The sequence below is a fragment of the Urocitellus parryii genome, unplaced genomic scaffold, assembly GCF_045843805.1.
Source record: "Urocitellus parryii isolate mUroPar1 unplaced genomic scaffold, mUroPar1.hap1 Scaffold_48, whole genome shotgun sequence".
NCBI lineage: Eukaryota > Metazoa > Chordata > Mammalia > Rodentia > Sciuridae > Urocitellus > Urocitellus parryii.
In genome coordinates this window covers 1,028,007-1,046,210 of record NW_027554049.1, presented here as the reverse complement: position 1 = coordinate 1,046,210, position 18,204 = coordinate 1,028,007, and the positions used below count along the sequence as shown (strand labels likewise).

At 44.6% G+C, this 18,204-nt stretch overlaps 1 long non-coding RNA gene across 1 annotated transcript; it reads left to right on the top strand.

Annotated features, from left to right (window-relative positions):
- Positions 1–1,031: 1,031 nt before the first annotated feature.
- LOC144252581 (uncharacterized) lies at positions 1,032–11,668 on the top strand. The gene is made up of 4 exons (XR_013343022.1): positions 1,032–1,192; positions 1,979–2,089; positions 9,583–9,659; positions 11,614–11,668. It is a non-coding gene; the product is annotated as an uncharacterized LOC144252581 (long non-coding RNA).
- The last annotated feature ends 6,536 nt before the right edge of the window (positions 11,669–18,204 follow it).

Sequence of the window (18,204 nt, the reverse complement as noted above, 5' to 3'; positions counted from 1 at the left end):
TTTATAGTTTAATAAAATCAACTTTCATCTGATTGTGGAAAAATTAAACTTGACTGTCATTTTGGTTGTATTCTGGAAAAAGAACCACCAAATTAAGGGTACATAAGTTAAAGCTAAAAATCAAGCCTCATGCCATCAATAAGCAATATGGGAGAGTAAGCACAAGCAGGTCTATTTGGTTGTTTCTACTTATGTATGCTTGTAATACTTTGAAATTCCTAAAACCGGGGAGACTGGCTTGGTATTTTGGGAAACATCCTGGAAAATAGGAGAACTTTTCATTTTAGCAAAAACAATAAAAATAATAAATGCACCTCGTTTCCCGCTTTTCTCGCTCCTTCGGTTGACACACACCTATTTTCCCAGCAGAAACCTGGGATCTAGACCTCTGGAGGGCGCAGGGCGAGCCAACAGCCTGCGCCTCCTGCATGCAGCGAGGTGGTTGGCAGCGCTGCAGCGGAGCGTCCCGCCCAGCCCGGCAGCGTCGCCCCCTCTGCCCATCCCTCATGGAGTTCTGAGCTGGGAAAGCATTCCTGCAATTCAGTGGACGAAAAGGCGACCAGGCCCGCACGGGGCTGCGAGCTCAGTGGCCTCAGAGGTGCGCAGCGAGGGAGGGACGCGGCCTGCAGGACAAAGGCAGGCTGGCAGCTGAGGGAGGCGGGAACCGGCTGCCAGGGAAGCAGGGAAAGGCCTCAGGGGCGGGATCTATGCAGCTCAAGGGGACCTGCCCAGCGAGCAAAGCTAGCAGGGCCACGGGGGGCGGGGCGCTCGCCAGGGAGTGAAAAAGGGCCGACGCTGGGGGCGTGGCCTGCTCAGGCGGGTGAGGCGGGTCGTACGGTGGAGGCGGGGCCTCGAGGGCGGGCGGGGCCTGGGCGGGCGAAGAAAGGGCGGGGCGGGGCCTAGGGGCGGAGCTTTGGGGGCGCTGCAGAGCTGGTGGGTCCCAGCTGCCCTAGACAGTCACTGCCCTGATGGCGGCAGTGGCGGCCTCTGGCAGGAGGGGGTGAGGAGCTGAAGGGCCTGGGCTGCTGGGGCAGCAGGAGCTGGCCGTCGCCGGGAGCCAACAGGCGGATCTGCAGCTGGGAGCCCACCCCAGGCCGGCAGAGTAGGCGGCTGCAGCCGGATCCTGGAGCGCTGCTTGCGGTGGCTTCTCGCTCAGCCAGTGCCTGAGGCTGCGGCGGTGGCGGCGCCCCAGGTTCCGAGGGGCGGCGGTGGCAGGGCCGTGGTGTCCAGGGTCGGTGGCAGCGGGATCGAGGCCCTCCCTTGGTCGGCAGCGCTCGGCTGCGGCGGGGCTGGCGGAGACTCCTCCTCCCCTCCGCGCCACCTCCGCTCTGGGGCGCCCCGCGCAGCGGGCCAGGAGGGTTGGGGGCGCCGCGCTGGACGCCGGCCCTCACGGGGCCTCTGAGGACCCCGTACCCTCCCGCGGACACACCCCAGGGACGGGGCGGGCGGCGGCAGGCGTGTGGGGCCACGGGACAGCGGTGAGGGGTGCGGTCTCTGCCAGGTGGCCAGCCGCAGTGGCCCGGGCGCCGGGACCCGGACCCTTTTGTCTCCCGGCCGAGCTGGACTCGGGCTGCTCCGCGGGCGCCACTGCCCCACGCCCGTGCTCTGGAGGAGTTCGCCGCTGCTTGGAGCAGGAGGTGGCGTCAGACCCCGTCCTATGCGTCGCCCTTGGTGCGGTGCAGGGAAGGAGTCACGCTGTAGTGTGTTTGATTTATTATTAGTGGAAGGGATCGTCCCCTTCCCATTTCGGTTAACCAGTTCCCATCCTGCCGCAACCCTGGGGTTCTTTTCCTAGATTTTGTAAAATACCAACAAAGAAGTGTGGCGAGTCCAGTCGACAGCCCCTGACTGCCAGGCATGGCGAACTGAGAGCGCTTCCTTGGAGGGGCTGTTCCACCAGAAGGCCTCAGAGCCTTCTGGCCAAAATGAAGGGTGTCACTCCATCAAGTGCTTCAAGTCTCTTTCTCTCCTTTTCTAGGGTGAAAAGATTTCAAAAATCGACATTAAATTATTAAAATCTGGCTGCTTAGGAATTACAACCATAGAAGAAAATAATGCAAAAGGGAAATAGAACGAGTATCTTTGAGGGGTAAGTGTCCCAACTTCTTGAAAGTGTCAGAGATGAGATGTATGGATTTTTGAGATTGACGGGTGAACTGTAAATAAGCTTTTAATATATGGCATTTTGCACGAAGATATTTTTGTTTGTTTTGTTTTAGTTACTTATGGAAATTGTGGATTACCTGGACATCTTAAGACCCAGGAACCCGTTTATTAAGAATCTGCTGTCTTGAAAAATGCATTTTATGAATGTTTTGGATTAAGAAGGTGTAAACAGTGGTTTGTCATGTCTGCCACATAAGAGATAATCTGAATCAGTTCCCTCGCAATTGCCCAGATGCCTAAAACTGGCAAGAACTAGTACTTGGAGTGGTCATCCTTCAACAGGAAATACAGAGCTACCTATGTACTATATCATTAATTCTTAACCGCAAATATTGAGAGCAAATGCTGTGTGTTTTTAAGAACAGTTCATAAAAAAATTTCATACAATATTATGTCTTTCACCTAGTATCAAGAGTAAAATATAGGGAAAAAAAGAAAAACTGAAGAAAAAGTAAATAGCTAAAAAAGTATCTATTACTAAATCAGATGAGCTGTGTTATGTTGATTTCTGTGGGAGATCCAGCAGTGAGCAGAGTAGACAGAGTCCTACCTTCATGGAGCTTGAATTCTTATTTCTGTAGAGCGAGAATAGCTGAGGTAAATAAGACATTAATTTCTGTTGTTGCTTTTTCATTGTATTTTTAACTAATTTTGGAGTTTGCTGATTTTTCCAGTTCTGTTGTTAGTGGAACTAAGTTGAAGTGATCACGTTCTTGGACTGGCTTCTTCCATTCCTGCCCCTTCCACTTCTGTTAGGGCCTTGTGTGTCTTGTTGGACGGCCCTTGTCTAGAGTTGGCTTAAAGTGGAGCTCCCTTGGTAACCTGGGACTGCAAGATGCCTTCCAGTATCCAGGAGCTGGGGAGGGGCTGGAGGGTGCCTGAAGGCTGGGTCTCGTTGGAGCTCCGGGTGAACCTACTCTCGGGCCTTGAACCCTGGGGTCTTTGTGGGAGGTGTCTGGCACAGAGCTGGAACTCCCGACCCTCACCCTGGTCATGTTAGAGCCTGTGTTCATTTCAGGCCAACATCTGCAGGACCAGGAGTGAGTCTTCTGTGTGTGGCATGGCTTCCTGTGTCGCCCTGTGGAGTAGGAAGAAAGAGTGTCTTCAGGGCACCCCATATGAAGCATAGACAGAATGAAACTGTGATGACAATTTAAGATCAGTTGTCTAGGTTTTGAGAGTTCAGCAGGAAACTCGAGTCCATAGTGGAAGGCAGCGTGGCTTGGTAGGACAAGATGGCGAACTGGGAGACCACCCTGACACTTGTTGTTGTGTCAAATAAGAGTCCCTCAATGATGGACTGTTCTTTCCCAGCTTTTTATCTGTTTCTGTAGCATTGATGGTTCTTCACTTTTCTCTCTCTCGACTTCTACCTTGAGTTGTCCTCGCACCCCTTCTGTTAGGCATATGTTGTATCTCATACCCCTTCTGTTAGGCATATGCTTCTTTATGACATCATTTCTGATGAATTTTTTATATGGACCCTCGTGCTTTGGGTGGCACTTTACATACCATAATGCCAGCTGTCCTCTGAGGGAGAGCAGCATACAATGCTGCTGCCCATCTAGACTGTCGCAGCCTAGCTGAAAGAATGCCAAAACTCTTCATAAGAGAAAACAGAAGTAGTTGATGATTTAGGTCAGTTTTAACTGAAGACCAGGCTGGTATGGTGATTAATTTATTAACCTGCTCTCTGCTGTTGAGCATGCATGAATATGGCCTCAGTGCAGGTAGTTTTAAGTGGCCAGATAGCTGTCTCCTGTCTCAACTGGCTCCTGGTGTTTTGGGCACAATCAACGAAGGGACTGAGAGCAGGAGGGCTGCTGCCTTCTTGCCCTCACTTGTGGAGTGTTTTCTCCCCAGAATATTCTCCTTCCATAATCCATCTTGTACACCTGGTACCACTTCAGATAGCCATTGCTGTCCATGCTCAAATATTGTCAGATGAAAAGATCACTGAAAAGTATTGGGACTGTCCAAATTTAAAATAAACAAATCAGTGTATTTTCAGAAACAGTTTTCCCAGTCTGAGGCCATTTTCCATGGTGGTCCTCTTGCTTTGGACTTGGAGCTGTGTCGGGTGGACTTCAGGGTGGACTTCCAATCATCCCAAGCCTCCCACCCCTCCTCCACCCTTTCTCTCCATGCTGGGTGGGTTCCTGGGCCTCACAGAGAAGGCCTCCTGCTTTGTTGTGTGCTCTGGGTCACTTGCTGATCCTGTTGTCCTCAGCCTCGGCCACCTGTGCTTTGGTGGCTCAACACATCAGCCCTGTTTGCATGTTGGTCTGTTCAAAGCCAGCCACACTCTCCGTTCTGCTCTGCAGTCTTTTACTTTTATTCACTTTGGATAAGTCAGGTTTTTGCTTGTTTGTGTAGGCCAGAGAGAATAAGTGGTACACTACAAATTCAATTTATTCTCTGCCCAATTCAGGAAGGTTCACACACATATTCTGATTTTTGTGTGTTCCTGGGACAAAAAATAAAAATGTCCATTTTGACAGTATTGGATTCCTACTCCCCTGAAGTGGGTCAGCTGCTGTTTGTGTGGGGGAGGGGTGCGTGTGCTGCATGCTCTGGTCTGAGCCAAGCCCCGTCCCTGCTTTATAAGAGACCATTTCATTTATTTCATTTATTTCTGTATGACATCCTGGCTCTTGGAGGCATTTTCAAACACACCAGGCTGCTTCTTCCTTCAGATGGGCAGCAGGTAGGCTTGGGTGTGAACAGGGAGTGCTGTCTCCCTGTCTCCTGCTCCTCCTGAACCTCGTACAATCTCTCATTTCCAGCCGGAGGCTTAGCCTGTGGCTGTGCTCAGTGTTCCATCTGCCTTGGCCCAGAGGCTGTGTTTTAAAACTTTTTTTTCATTATTTGAGTGTTCTTTCTTTGAAAACCTCCTGCTGACTGTATTCCTTGCTGTCCCCTCAGCTAGGTTTTCTCAAGAGTACCCCCGATTGCTTCATTTGATGTTCTTTCTTTTTGTGTCCCCTACATTATTTTCTTTCATGGCTCCAATGTCCACATTAATACAGCAATCAGATCTGCTCCCAGAGCCTCTATCTGTTCTCAGTAGCATCTCTTTGCACGCAAATGCCCTTTCTGACCCTGGAATGTTCAGACCTGCTTCTTTACCAGTTTCTGTTCATTCATTTCTTAAATCCTCGGTGCAGGCCATGTGCCAGATGCATGCTAAGTTAAGCATCAGGGCTTAAGTGGTGCACCAAGTAAGGCACCGAGTTAAGTGGGAGGAGGTACACTGAACAGAATATCAAAACTGGACACACAAGTTATGTTTGGTGTGCGCCATGAAGGAGGCCATGGCATGGTGGGAGCATGTGATGAGATGCTCCTGCAGTGTCTGGAGTGCTGGGAAAGCTGATGCATAGGAAGTTCTCCATAATGGCTCCATTCTCTGGGTCCTTTCTACTCACAAGTGACGTGAAGATAGCAGTGCTGGCCTCACCTTGGAGGTCGATGAAGCGTCAGAATCTCTGGTTCCTGACAAAGAATCTGCCTTGTAACTGGACCCTAGTGTCCTTGAGATTGAGAAGCACTGCCCTAGGCTGTATTCTAGCATTTTCTTTGACTCTCTCCTATTATATTACTCCCGTCTAAGATATTTCACCTGTTTCTTAGATTAGTTCTTGAATTCCTTTACTAATTTACAATTTGTATTCACCTGTTCCTGGTCAGTCTGTTGGATTCGTTTGTGCACAGTTGCCCAATGCCTTCTTCAGGTCTTCCTCTTGCCTGTGGTAAGCTGCATAACCAATGCACAGTTCTCTGCTTAGCATTGAAAACTCTTCTTGACTCAGTTCTGCCTCCTCTCAGGTGCACAGCATGTTTCTATGACCTCAGCAGAGCATATGTAGCACATTCATTCTTTTAAGAAATATTTTCTAAGCATAGCAAACAGTCATTTTTAGCGATATGAACAAGTAAGTGTATTCTTATGTTTCTTAATGTTAAGTAAGAGTATTATATACTTGGTGAAACTATGAAACTTTTTAAAAGTTTACTTAGCCTCTTACTTTGTTGAGTGATTTTGCTATTTTTTAATTTTATGAGATACAATTGCTTAATTTATGAATTAAAATAAGTGAATACTTGTTGTCTTTTCTTACAAATTTCTTGAACTGTGTCCTGGTTGGTTGTGATCTTTAGTCTCTATTGATCTTATTGGTGTCTTCAGATTTCATCATTTTCTTTTAAATTTCAAACCAATTTCTCTATCCCATTATCCTAATCTCATAAAGATCCTAAATGTCATTGCCTTTCTAGTGCACCATGTCTTGATTTGACCACACTGACCCTGTGTTGGCTGAGTTGTACCTGTGTTCTTTGTCCCTCTGAGTACCCATGGTCTTCATCATATGGAGAAGTGGGTATCTCCCGCCATGTGATTCTGGCTCAGCCCTGAGGTTTACTGTGGTCAGTGGGACATTAGCAAAAGTGACCTGTCAAACAGAGGCTTAAAGTGGGATTTGTCATCCTGTGTTTCCACCATCATTGTCACAAGAACCTACCCAGGACTTGGAGATGGTCCAGAGTGAGGACAGAGGTGAGGAGGGACAGACCCGTCTGCACCTTTTGTCCAGGATAGAGCAGATCAAAACACACAGACAGAATAAAGGAGAAATCATTGTTATTTTGATTTTTGGTATTTTGCTGTATCGTTGTAAGGAAATAGCTAAAACACAGACTGAGAACATAATATTCCAAAGGGGAAGTCATTATTTCTTTGTTGAGAATCTGAGCATCGCTGTTGATTGCTAAGCTGTACTCAGCCCTTTCCTGAGCCCAGGGCTCCTTTGTCCTCCTCCCCTGCCTCCCCTCCATGGTTGCTCCTCGGCCACTGTTTCTTGCCAGAAGGACCACAGTAGTGGCCTCCTCGCCTGCCTTCCTGATGGTGGGTCCCTCTGTCTTCAGACAGTCCAAGCCTCAGATCATGTTACTGCCCTACTGAATCCCCCGAGCTCCTCTTGGTCGGCTCCCTGCCCGCCCTTCAGCTTGCTGTCTCCCTCTTGTGCCCCTGCTCTGTGCTCCTCCCTCTCACGGTCCTGTTACCTTCTGAAGGAGGTAAGACCAACCAAGAGAGGTCTGGCTGGCTGCCAGCCTGTCATGGCTGGAGTGCCCTCTTCAGGGCTGCCTCTGCCCTCTCCCTCTCCACTGAGCCCTGTGGAGTCTCCCTGTCAAGTCAAAACCACATCACCCTACTTTGTCTTTTCTGAATTGTAGTATCTATCATGATCTGGAGTATTTCTGTGTGCATTCTCTTCTGCCTGTTGGAATGAACAGAGTGAATGCCTGTTTTATCCTCCTGTGTTCTTAGGCCTTAGGGACTCAGTAACTATTGCTTGCATTAATGGACAACTACTTATTTTAATTTAAAACATTGTCATTTTGGTCAGTTGGTAAGTTGTATTGCTTTAACCATGTCAGCCTTTTTCATCCACGGTTGTGTGTGTGTGTGTGCGTGTGTGTTTGTGTGTGTGTGTGTCTATGTGTACAGAAATTTAAATATACATGAAAGATAGTTATAGATGAAAAGGATCTGTTTTAAACCAGTACTTTTGATTATTTTATTTCTATTTTTTCAAATGATGTTGACATTCCCTTTTATTGACTCTTTTTTTAAGGACATTGCATCAGATTATATCATGTGATGGAGTCTCTGAAATCACCTTTTACCTGTCCATAAACCTATAATTTCATCCGTGGGGTTCCTATTTCTGAAAGATTATCAGTAAAAAATTCATATTCATTTGGAAAAGGGGGAGAAACTTTTTAGGTCTACTCTTAGTCAGTGTGTGTGTGAAGTTGCTGAGAGAAATAGAGGTCACCCAGTGGACCTAGTGGGATTCACAGGGAAAAGTAATGACACCAAAGGAAATATACAGTAGGAGAAAAGGAATTTGTGGGACAAGTGATAGATTCCCTACCTGCAAGTGTTTCAGTTATATAGTGAAATAAGTAGAAAAGCAAATACACATACCCACCCACTTTTTGCCATATTTGCTTCAAATCTGTATTTGATTTTGTTTTAAAGAAAACAATCTACACTTTTAGGAACCCTGTGTGTCCCTCCTAAATCTGGCCAGCCCAAGGTGAGCACCCTGTGAATCTGCTCTTCAGCCACGTGGCTTGAGCACAGAGGAGGTATGCAGATGGGCTGGTCAGGGTTTGTTCTGTAGCCATGCTTTTGAAGCACCTTCATTCTAGGTACCCTTTAAACTCAAAATTTATTGAGGATCCAAAGAGCTGTTTTCTTATGTAGGTTATATCTATCAGCATTAGCTGTATTTGAAACTTAAATTGATTATTTTATATAAAGTTTTAATGTAATGAGAATAATAAAACTATACATGCAAACATAAATAAAATTTTCATGAAAGAATACCTACATTATCCAAGGCAGAAATAAGCGGGAATGAAAAACCAAAACCAGCACTTTTAAGTGGCTTTTTCATTCTTTGAAAATGGTTTTAAATATTGGACTTAAAGGACAGATGCATTTCCAGCTCTGCTTCTACATATGGCCTCTGGAAAACCCCACCTTGACCTTGGGAGAGAGTGACTTTTTTGAAATGATCTGAGGCCTAGGGTCCCCCAGGCCTATCCAGCTTACACTTAGCAAACTGCCCTTGTGTGTGGATGGTGCTGCACCCCTGGTGTCACCCTGCTGCACTTTCTGTGTAACACTGCCCTTTAGGTGTGTCCTGTTGCATGTGGCTAATGATTCACATTCACTAGTGTATGGGCAGAATTCTATTCTGTGAGCCATTATTCAGTTCTCTGTTGTCTTGTTGTGACTCATTTGGAAATGTGCACAGCTGTATAACTTCATGAAGCAGTGCTATGCTGCTGAGAACATTCTCAAGCATCCTTTTGAACCTGTACTAGGAGTAAAGGAGGGAGAGGTGCTGCAGCCCTCTTGCTGGGGGCCAGGTTGCTGGGCAGTGGGGTGTGCATTTTCATCTTCCACTCTGCGACATGTCTCCAACTGCCCTTGATACTTCTGTCCATTTATGGGCTTGTAGTAGTGTGTATTGAATTTTCATTTTTCCACTAGGCCACCAGCTTTTGCTTTGTTGTCAGGTTCTGTGTGTTGTGAATTTCTGTTCTGTCTGTGTTGTAATCAGGATAGTAGTGAATGCATCTAGAATCCCTAATGTCTAATAATTATGGTCTTTAGTTCTCTTATGGAATTTCCATTGCTGATTTTTGTAGCTTCCATTTGTTGTTGGAATTCTCCATCTTTCACCCTTTTATATACATCTGTTTTCGCCAATATTTTAATCACAGTTATTTTAACCTCTGGGTAATTTTTCAGCCTATATTAATTATCTTTTTTCTATAGATTACTCATCTCTTATTCTTTGCCTTTTCCTATCTAACAGTATTTTAATTGTATGTCAGATGGTGATAGATGATCACAGTGTCAGAGAAGGCTTTCCCCCTCCCTGCTTGGCCATGCTGGTGAGGAACTGGTGCAGGTGAGAACAAGCTGGGCTGGGGTCCTTGCTGATCTTGGGAAGGCCTCTGCTTCCTGTCTGTGCTTGGCATAGTTGGGCTGGTCAGCTCTGCTCAGCTCTGACGACTTGCTAATTCACTTCCCTGGAAGATGTTAATGTGTGGTGCTTTTGGCCTTGATTCCTTACACATCCTGGAGTTTTGTGTTTAAAGCAAGCATTCTGGCTTAGCAGAATTCTTCTCTCACATGCTGCCAGTGGAGCCCTCAATGTGGCTTTAGACACACCTGGCCTGGTCTCTCAGGCTTTTAAGCACAGCCCACAGTTTAGCAAAGTCCCTTAGGGAAAATGAACCTTGTTTTCAGGACCCATCACACATGCATTCTGCTCCTTAAAAGGGACACACTGACTCCTACAAACCTTGCTGCTTTGCTCCCTTGGTAGAGTCCCTTAAGGCAGCCGAGTCCCAATTCTTAGTCTGCACCTGTAGAATTAGCACGTGTCCCCAAATCAACAAATGACCCCTGAAAGAAACCAGCAGTCACTTTGTTCCTCACTTTGAAAGATCTCCTGCTCTGGAGTTCCAGTTCTTCTCATTTTCTTGCTTTAGCAACCCCCTCGTGTTGGTAAAAATACAGTTTTCATTTTTCTCTCAGTTGCCAGTTGCTACAGGGGAGGTTGGTGCTAGGGCCTACTGTGCTTCGCCCTGCAGAAGGCCCTTGACTTTCCTTGTTTTACTGAATTTATGCCTCTGCTCAACAAGTTATTTCCTTTTTAAAAAGTCAATTTTGCCCCTGCCCTTATTTCTGTGAACAATACAAATGCATGTTTTAAGCCCTTAGCAATTTACTGAGTTACTTTAGCTTAGACGCGAGTACACGCTCCGCTTCTGGGTTTGCTGCCTTCTCGCTGAGTGCTGAGTTTTTTTTTTTTTTGTTTTGTTTTTTGTTTTTTTGTTTTTTTTTGTTTGTTTTTTTTTGTTGTTGGTAGTTCAAAACATTACATCTATTTTGATATATTTCACAGTTTGATTCAAAAGGGTTATGAACTCCCATTTTTACCCCGTATACAGATTGCTGAATCACATCAGTTACATCAATTACATTTCCATTGATTTACATATTGCCATACTAGTGTCTGATGAATTCTGCTCTCTATCCTATTCTCTACTATCCCCCCTCCCCTCCCCTCCCCTCTTCTCTCTCAACCCCCTATACTGTAAAACACTTCTTCCAATTGTATTATTCTTTCCTTACCCCTCACTTCCTCTTGTATGTAATTTTGTATAACCCTGAGGATCACCATCCCTTTCCATGCAATTTCCCTTCTCTCTCCCTTTCCCTCCCCCCTCTCATCTCTATTAATGTTGATCTTCTTCTCCTGTTCTTCGTCCCTACTCTGTCCTTAGTTACTTCCCTTATATCAAAGAAGTCATTTGGCATAGGTAACACATTTGTCAATTAACCAGATTTAATCATTCCATAATGTATATGAACTTTAGAACATTGTGCTGTATGTGATTTAAAAAAAAAAAAAAACATGCATCATTTGTCAATTAAAAAATGAATTTGAAAGACGAGGTAGACTCATTTTGAGTTGCTTTACTCTTTCCTTCCCCCTGACAACACCGTATCTTGCAAACTTCATTGCATTTAATGTGGACTTCACACTCTCCCTCCTTCTGCCCCTTCTTCTTCAGTCTTTGCCAATAAAGCCATGTGACCCCTCTACTTAAAAGTTCTCCTGTGGCTTCCTGCTTCAGTGCAAAATCAAGACCTTGGCATGGCTGGAAGGCCCCGTGTGGTCAGGTGTCCAGTTACCTTTCTGACCTCAGCTTCCAGACTTGTTTCTCGACCTCAGTCACCTGGCTGGAGTGTGCTGGACCCTCACCTGCCTAGAGGCTTGCTCTTGCTATTCCCTCAGTGTGGAAAGAGTTTACCTGGGAGATGCCCATGGTTCACATACTGTCCCTCTTCAGGTCACCTCTTCATGGAAGCCTTCCTGGTCTTGTCCACCTAAACTGCAGAAACCACCTGTTCCACTCAGCTTTTTCACTGCTGTGACTGAAAGATCTGACCAGAACAATAAAGAAAAGTTGATTTGAAGGCTCACAGTTTCAGAGGTCTTAGTCTTTAGAAGGCCGTCTCTATTCCTCAGGGTTCGAGGTGAGGCTGGACATCAGGGTGGAAAATTGTGGCACTGGGAAGTAGCTCACATGATGGTCAGGAAGCAGAGAGAGAGAGAGAGGTCTCCATTTGCCAGGTACAAATATATACCCCAAAGGCACACACCCCTAATTTCCACCTCCTCCAGCCACAACTTACCACCTCCTACCAGTTAATCCCTATCAGGAGATTAATTCACTGATTGGGTTAAGACTCTCACAACCTCCAATGATTCCTCCTCTGAACCTTCTTGCATAGTCTCACACGTGAGCTTTTGGGGGACACATCACATCTAAACCACACCACCACCCCACTATGGCCTCCCAACTCCATTCTCCTGCTTCTTTGGTAAACTTTCTCCTTAGCATTCAGCTCTAAGCATACGGTGTATTTTATTTAACTAAATTACAGTTAGTTTTCATGGGGGATTGGTTTCAGGATACCCCAGAGATATCAAAATTCACAAACGCTCAAGTTCGTATCATAAAATGAAAATAGTATTTGCATAGGACCTATATCAATCCTCCAATAGACTTTAAATCATCTCTAGATCTTGTATAATACCTAAGATAGTATAAATGCTTTGTTAATTGTTGTTACATTTTGTGGTTTAGGGAATAGAACAAGAAAAAATGGTGTATATATTCAGATGAAAAAAAAGTTTTCCCGTTTTTGTTTTGTTTTGTTTTTTGTTTGTTTGTTTTTTTGGTGCCAGGGATTGAACTCAGGGGCACTCAATCACTGACCACATTCCCAGCCCTTTTTTGTATTTTATTTAGAGACCCGTATCTCTAAACCAAAAAACTCTCCCTGAGTTGCTTAGTACCTCCTTGCTTTTGCTGAAGCTGATTTTGAACTTGAAGTCCTCTCTTCCTCAGGCTTCCGATCCCCTGGTTTTACAGGTGTGCACCACCATACCCAGCTTCCCCAATATTTTTGATCCTTGGTTGGTTTAATCCCAGGATGCAGAACTCGTGTGTCTAAGGACCCACTGTGTTTATTACCCATCTCCCTCAATTAGAATATATGCTTCATGAGGGCAGAAATTTTGTGTGATTTGACTGCTGCCCTGTGTCCAGCACTCTGGCACATAGAAGGTGCTGATGCCACGTGCTGAGTGAGTGGGTGAATCACATCCGCCCACTGAAGGGGGCAAGTCAAGCCAAACATGGGGATACATGAACTGCTCCCTCAACGGTGCTCTGCTTTGACAAATGCTCTGTGGCTATGATGATGATATTGGTGAAAGTTGACCTCGATGGCTTGTGCATAAAACTTTTTGTCACTAAAGGGACCGAAAGTCCTGGATGGGCAATAAAATGGTACAGAGGAGAGAACGGCAACCAAAGTACCTTGAGAACTGTCACTAAGCAGGAGTACTGTGGAAGTAACTCCTTGGCTCATAGGAAATAAAAGCATAGGATCATGAGCCTGAACACCCTGTGTTAAATTCTCCATCATTGAGAAGTTGTCTTTCTGGGTGTATTTTAAATATCCCCACCTGGTACATAATTGATTCTGATTATAGATTCTTTTACCTGATTAGGGAGAAATACTGAATTAAGAGCAGACTTGTCTATTTTTAAAAAAAAAATATTTATTTCTTTTACTTGTACACCTTTGTTTTTATGTATTTACTTTTACGTGGTGCTGAGGATTGAACCCAGGGCCTCGCACATGCTAGGTGAGCACTCTACCACTGAGCCACAACCCCAGGCCAGACTTGTATATTCTTACAGAGCATCATTCTCTCCTTTCAGCAAGTATGGAATAAATAAACAGTATAATCCGAGAGGCTTGTTTGTTGGATTTTTTGATAGGGCAGCACATGGAATGGTCAAATCAGCCATGTAAACTTGTCTTATTCTTAGGCCCTTGGCAGAGAATTGGCTTGTGCCTGCTGCCTGAGAAGGAGCCACTTGGGTCTGCCTGACACAGGTCCCTCCCAAGATATAGAACAATGTCCCTGAAAACTCTGCTGTCCCCTTTGAAGTCAACCCTTGCCTATATCTGGACCCACAAGAGGAATCACATTTCATTATTTATATCAGCACAGATTCATTTTGCCTATTCTCGAATTTAATTTAAATGGAACCATACAGTGTCCCTGGCTTCTTTGTTTCAGTGAAATGATTGTGGGATTCGTCCATGTTACCGCTCACATGTGTGGAGTTTGTTCCTTTTCATTACAGGCATTTTTGTCTTGCTTCATTGTTTCACCCAGGATAATGGGGACTTCAGGGTGAAATGCTCAAACTGGAAGTAAAGAGGTATTTCTTTTCCTGGACTTCATCCAACTGGAGGGGTGCAGCTGTCATTTTAAGTCCCCCCCCCAGCAGTTCAACCTGGCAAAGTTGAAGCCCCCTTCTGAGTATCTCCATCATGGCGGGACAGTCCTTTGGTGCCATGAACATTACACGTTGTTGGGAATTGTTTTGCAGAGCCAAAGTCATTTGACTCACAAAACGCCTCCAAATGCTGCTCTGGGGCTCTCCAAATATTCCCAGCACTTCAAATCCAGAGTCATTAATATTGATTTTCAAAGTTAGATGCTTACTACAGTGATTGCAGGGCCTTATGCAACCCTTGAGGTCTGTTTCTTTGGAAGAACATTATTTCATGGCAAAGAAGAAAGACAGCTTCGTTTTGAGAGCTCTCCCTCTGTCTGTTAACTTCTCCCATTTCTCTTTAAAGTATTCATTGATGTGTTTGAGGGTAACGAATGGCCTGTACATTCTAACGCAGAAAAGATGGGCAGCTTCTATCTTTCATGGTCTCATCTGTCATGCCCCTCAAGAATAGGCTAACTCCTCCTCTCCCCACCTGCACACTCACACACTATAGTGAATTCCTATGATTTTATGCTGCCTCAACATCCATTCTGTGTAGGGGGCTAACTTTCACACTAGGAACAGGGTTCACAGCCTGGACCTTCCCAGGTCTCCACCTCCTCCCAGTTCCTTGAAATGTTTGATTCAGATAGCTGCTGCCTTGATCAACCACCTCCTGGTGAATACCTCCTATGATACAACCTACTTGACTTACCTCACCGACTGTAACACCCCACGTGGACTGCTCAGATACGCCACAGTGACCACCTCTCAATCACAGTGTGACTTGGTGGACCTTGTGCCTATCTGCTCAATAATACCCTGGACTAGACCCCAATAAAGCCTTTGGGCATGGGTCTGTCTCCTTCTCTCTCTTTCTTCCTATCCCCACCTGCTGGTTAAGCAGGCATGTTCTGGATGGCTCCCCTTTCCCCTCAGCCTCTCGAGGCACCTGTCCTCTTCTGTGGGATCTGTGAGTAATAAACTCCTTCTGGTATTTCCCATGTTCTGCTATGCTTCCTCCTTCGTGTCTGACCCCAGCAGCACACGTGCACCTGACCTTTTCCTTGGTTAATACTTAGTACTAACTACTCCCTAGGCAGGGAGTAGCTATCTTGGTAGGAATAAAGTAGACACAAGTCAAAAACAGCCACCAGGATATCTCCGAGCATAAACAGATTTCCTGTGACAAGGACACCTGGTCATGGTCGGAGAATTAGGAATTAGGTTGTCTGTCAGCATAAACAAGCACTCCAACCCCCTTGATTAAACCCATCAGGACAAAGAAGAGAGACCTTAAGACCTTAAGACCATATACACCCCTCCTTACCTCTCTCTTTCCAAGAAAGGGTACCAAGGTGTTAAGTCTCTCTGATGGATGGCCATGGTCATCAACAATGATGGTCATAGTCGCACTGCTGTTGAAGGGACTCGGAGAATTGTATCCATTAGTGAATAGATGTACTACTCCATGATCACTTCTCTCAGAAACTGTAAAAATTGATTTGATTGAGCTATTTTCATAGTTTCTAAAACTTGGAAAGCTGTCACTCAACACAATCTCCGGCCATTGATTCAATGAACGTCAGACATGAGATACAATTTCTCCCTTGATATCAGCAAGTGATAAGGGGCTGAGAATGTAAACTCTTTTCAGTTAGCCTAGAAGTTTCATAAAGGCTGTTGTCTTGTCCACTTGGACAAGGGTCAGAAGAATGCACTAGAGGCAGTGATTCAAGTAACCATATGACCTAGAGTAGCCCTGACCAAGAGAAAAATAATTCAAGTCATATGGATGATTTGGAATGTCCTAGTAATCATATTGATAAAAAAAGTGAAAAGAAATCAGTAGAGATCATTTCACTAAATTATCTTATTTAACCTTTATCCAAATATTACTATTTTAATAGGTAAATCAACATTTAGGGTTTTTTTATGTCTGCTATAAGAAATTATCAAATTCTGGAGACTAGAAGATGGACTTATGGGAGAAGCATTATTCAGTCAATGTATTATCAATGAGATGTTCAAATTTTTTTCATACTGATTTCAACATTTTCAAAATTCAGTGTGTGGTTTGCACTTAGAGCACATCTTAGTTCTGACTGGCCACCTTTCAACTGCTCAGTAACCCCATTGTAGCTAGTGGCTACCAAACTGGAAGAGAAGTCTAAAGCAAGGGTTTGCCACTTGGATGCACTTTGGAATATTCTGGAGAGAATTTTTAAATCCTGATTTTTAGCCTACATGGCATTCCGAAGAACTCAGAGCCTAGGCATTGGGATTTCTTTAAAATTCCTCAGATAATTCAAATGTGTAGTCTCAAGACTGAGAACTCTGATGTAGGGCAAGAATAAATCTTATTCCTCTATCCTATTGAAAAATTACCCCCTTAAGAACCAGAGCTATTTCCCTGATGTCAAAGATTTAGAATTAGTGGTTGTGCTAACTTAAGCATTTAAATACCAAGTCTGCATGTGTGTGTGTGTGTGTGTGTGTGTGTGTGCATACAAATGTGCAAGCACTTAGCTTTCAGCATCTGAAAACATAGCACTCAGATTGACTTATGAAACCTCTGATTGGCTCTGAGACCATTCACTCATATTCATTTGTTCACCAGATATTCACTGAAAGCCTGCTGTGTACCAGGAAGTATGTCATTTCATCCAGGCACCGTCTACATATAGTTGGTGAGAGAAGCGGCTATGAAAGAATTATAAGGTCAAATTTTTCAGTGGGGTGCCTCCTGACTCTTCTGGGAACCCAGACTGCACACACATGCATACACACACACACACACACACACACACACACACACACACACACGAGTTTGACAACACAGCAGAAGTATTCCTGGAGTTAGATCCAGGCAAATCCACTGTATTCCTGGAAAAACAACTCAGGATGGACTCAAAGAGAAACTATAAAACCTTAACAGGGACTCTGAAGCTACATCCAAATGGTAAAATTGCCCCTGACCCCAAAACATCACACTCCCTTGAAGCTGCCTGAAAACTTTCTCTTATCTCTGTTTGCTTTCTTTTCTGCCTCTCCTTTGCTCTCCTCTGTATTTCAGGGTCTCCCCTCTTTCTTAGGAGATGGTGTTCTATGGCCTGCAATGCCTGCGTTCTGCTCTCCAACTTTCTTAGGTAACTATTATGATTGTTTTCCACACTCTCTGACTCGCTGTCAATTGTCTTCTCTTCCCATTCAGTACAAATTTCAACAGATGCTACCAGGATGCTCTTTCCAGATAGAAAATTCCTCCCCCATTGATTAAATGTTCCTTATGTCCCACAGTTTGTACCTTCCTTTCCTATCTTCTTGCCTTCCCCAACCATGGCTATGTCCTGTCCTTTGGACAATGAGGCAACTATTTCCTGATGTGACTCTGTGCCCTGCTCAGCTTGAATTCCTCCCCTTCACACCAGAAGTAGATATTCTACCCACACTTCATGGTTTTTCTCAAAAGTGTCCCATAATCCTCCCTGTCTTCCCTGAGAACAGGATAGGTGTGGTGTCTTTGTCTGTGTGTTGATCTCAGTATTAGTTAGGTTTCTCAAAAAAAAAAAAAAAAAGAACCAATCACCTTGCTATTAGGGGACTTGCTTTAGGACCCCCTACAATTCCCCAAATCTGAGAATTCTCAAGTGTCTTATGTAAAACAGCATTGTATTTACATATAACCCTCATATGCACATACCCCTGATAAACTTTAAATCATCTCTGTATTACTTATCTAATACAAAGTAATAGCTATGTAAATAGTTCTTATACTGCATTGTTTAGGGGGAAATACCAAAGGGAAAAAGTCTCTTATGTTCATTACAAGTGCAATATTTTTCTAATATTTTCCATCGAAGGTTGGTTAAATTTTTACATGTAGAACACAGAGCTATGAAAGGCCAGTTGTCTATAGCTAGGGATTTATTTCAAGGAATTGGCTCACAGAATTACAGAGGTTGGCAAGTCAAAAAATCTACAGAATAGACAAGAAGCTGGAAACTCAGCAAAGAGCCACTGTTGGAGTTCAAGCCTGGAGTCTGTCTGCTGGCAGAATCTGCGTTTCTTCCT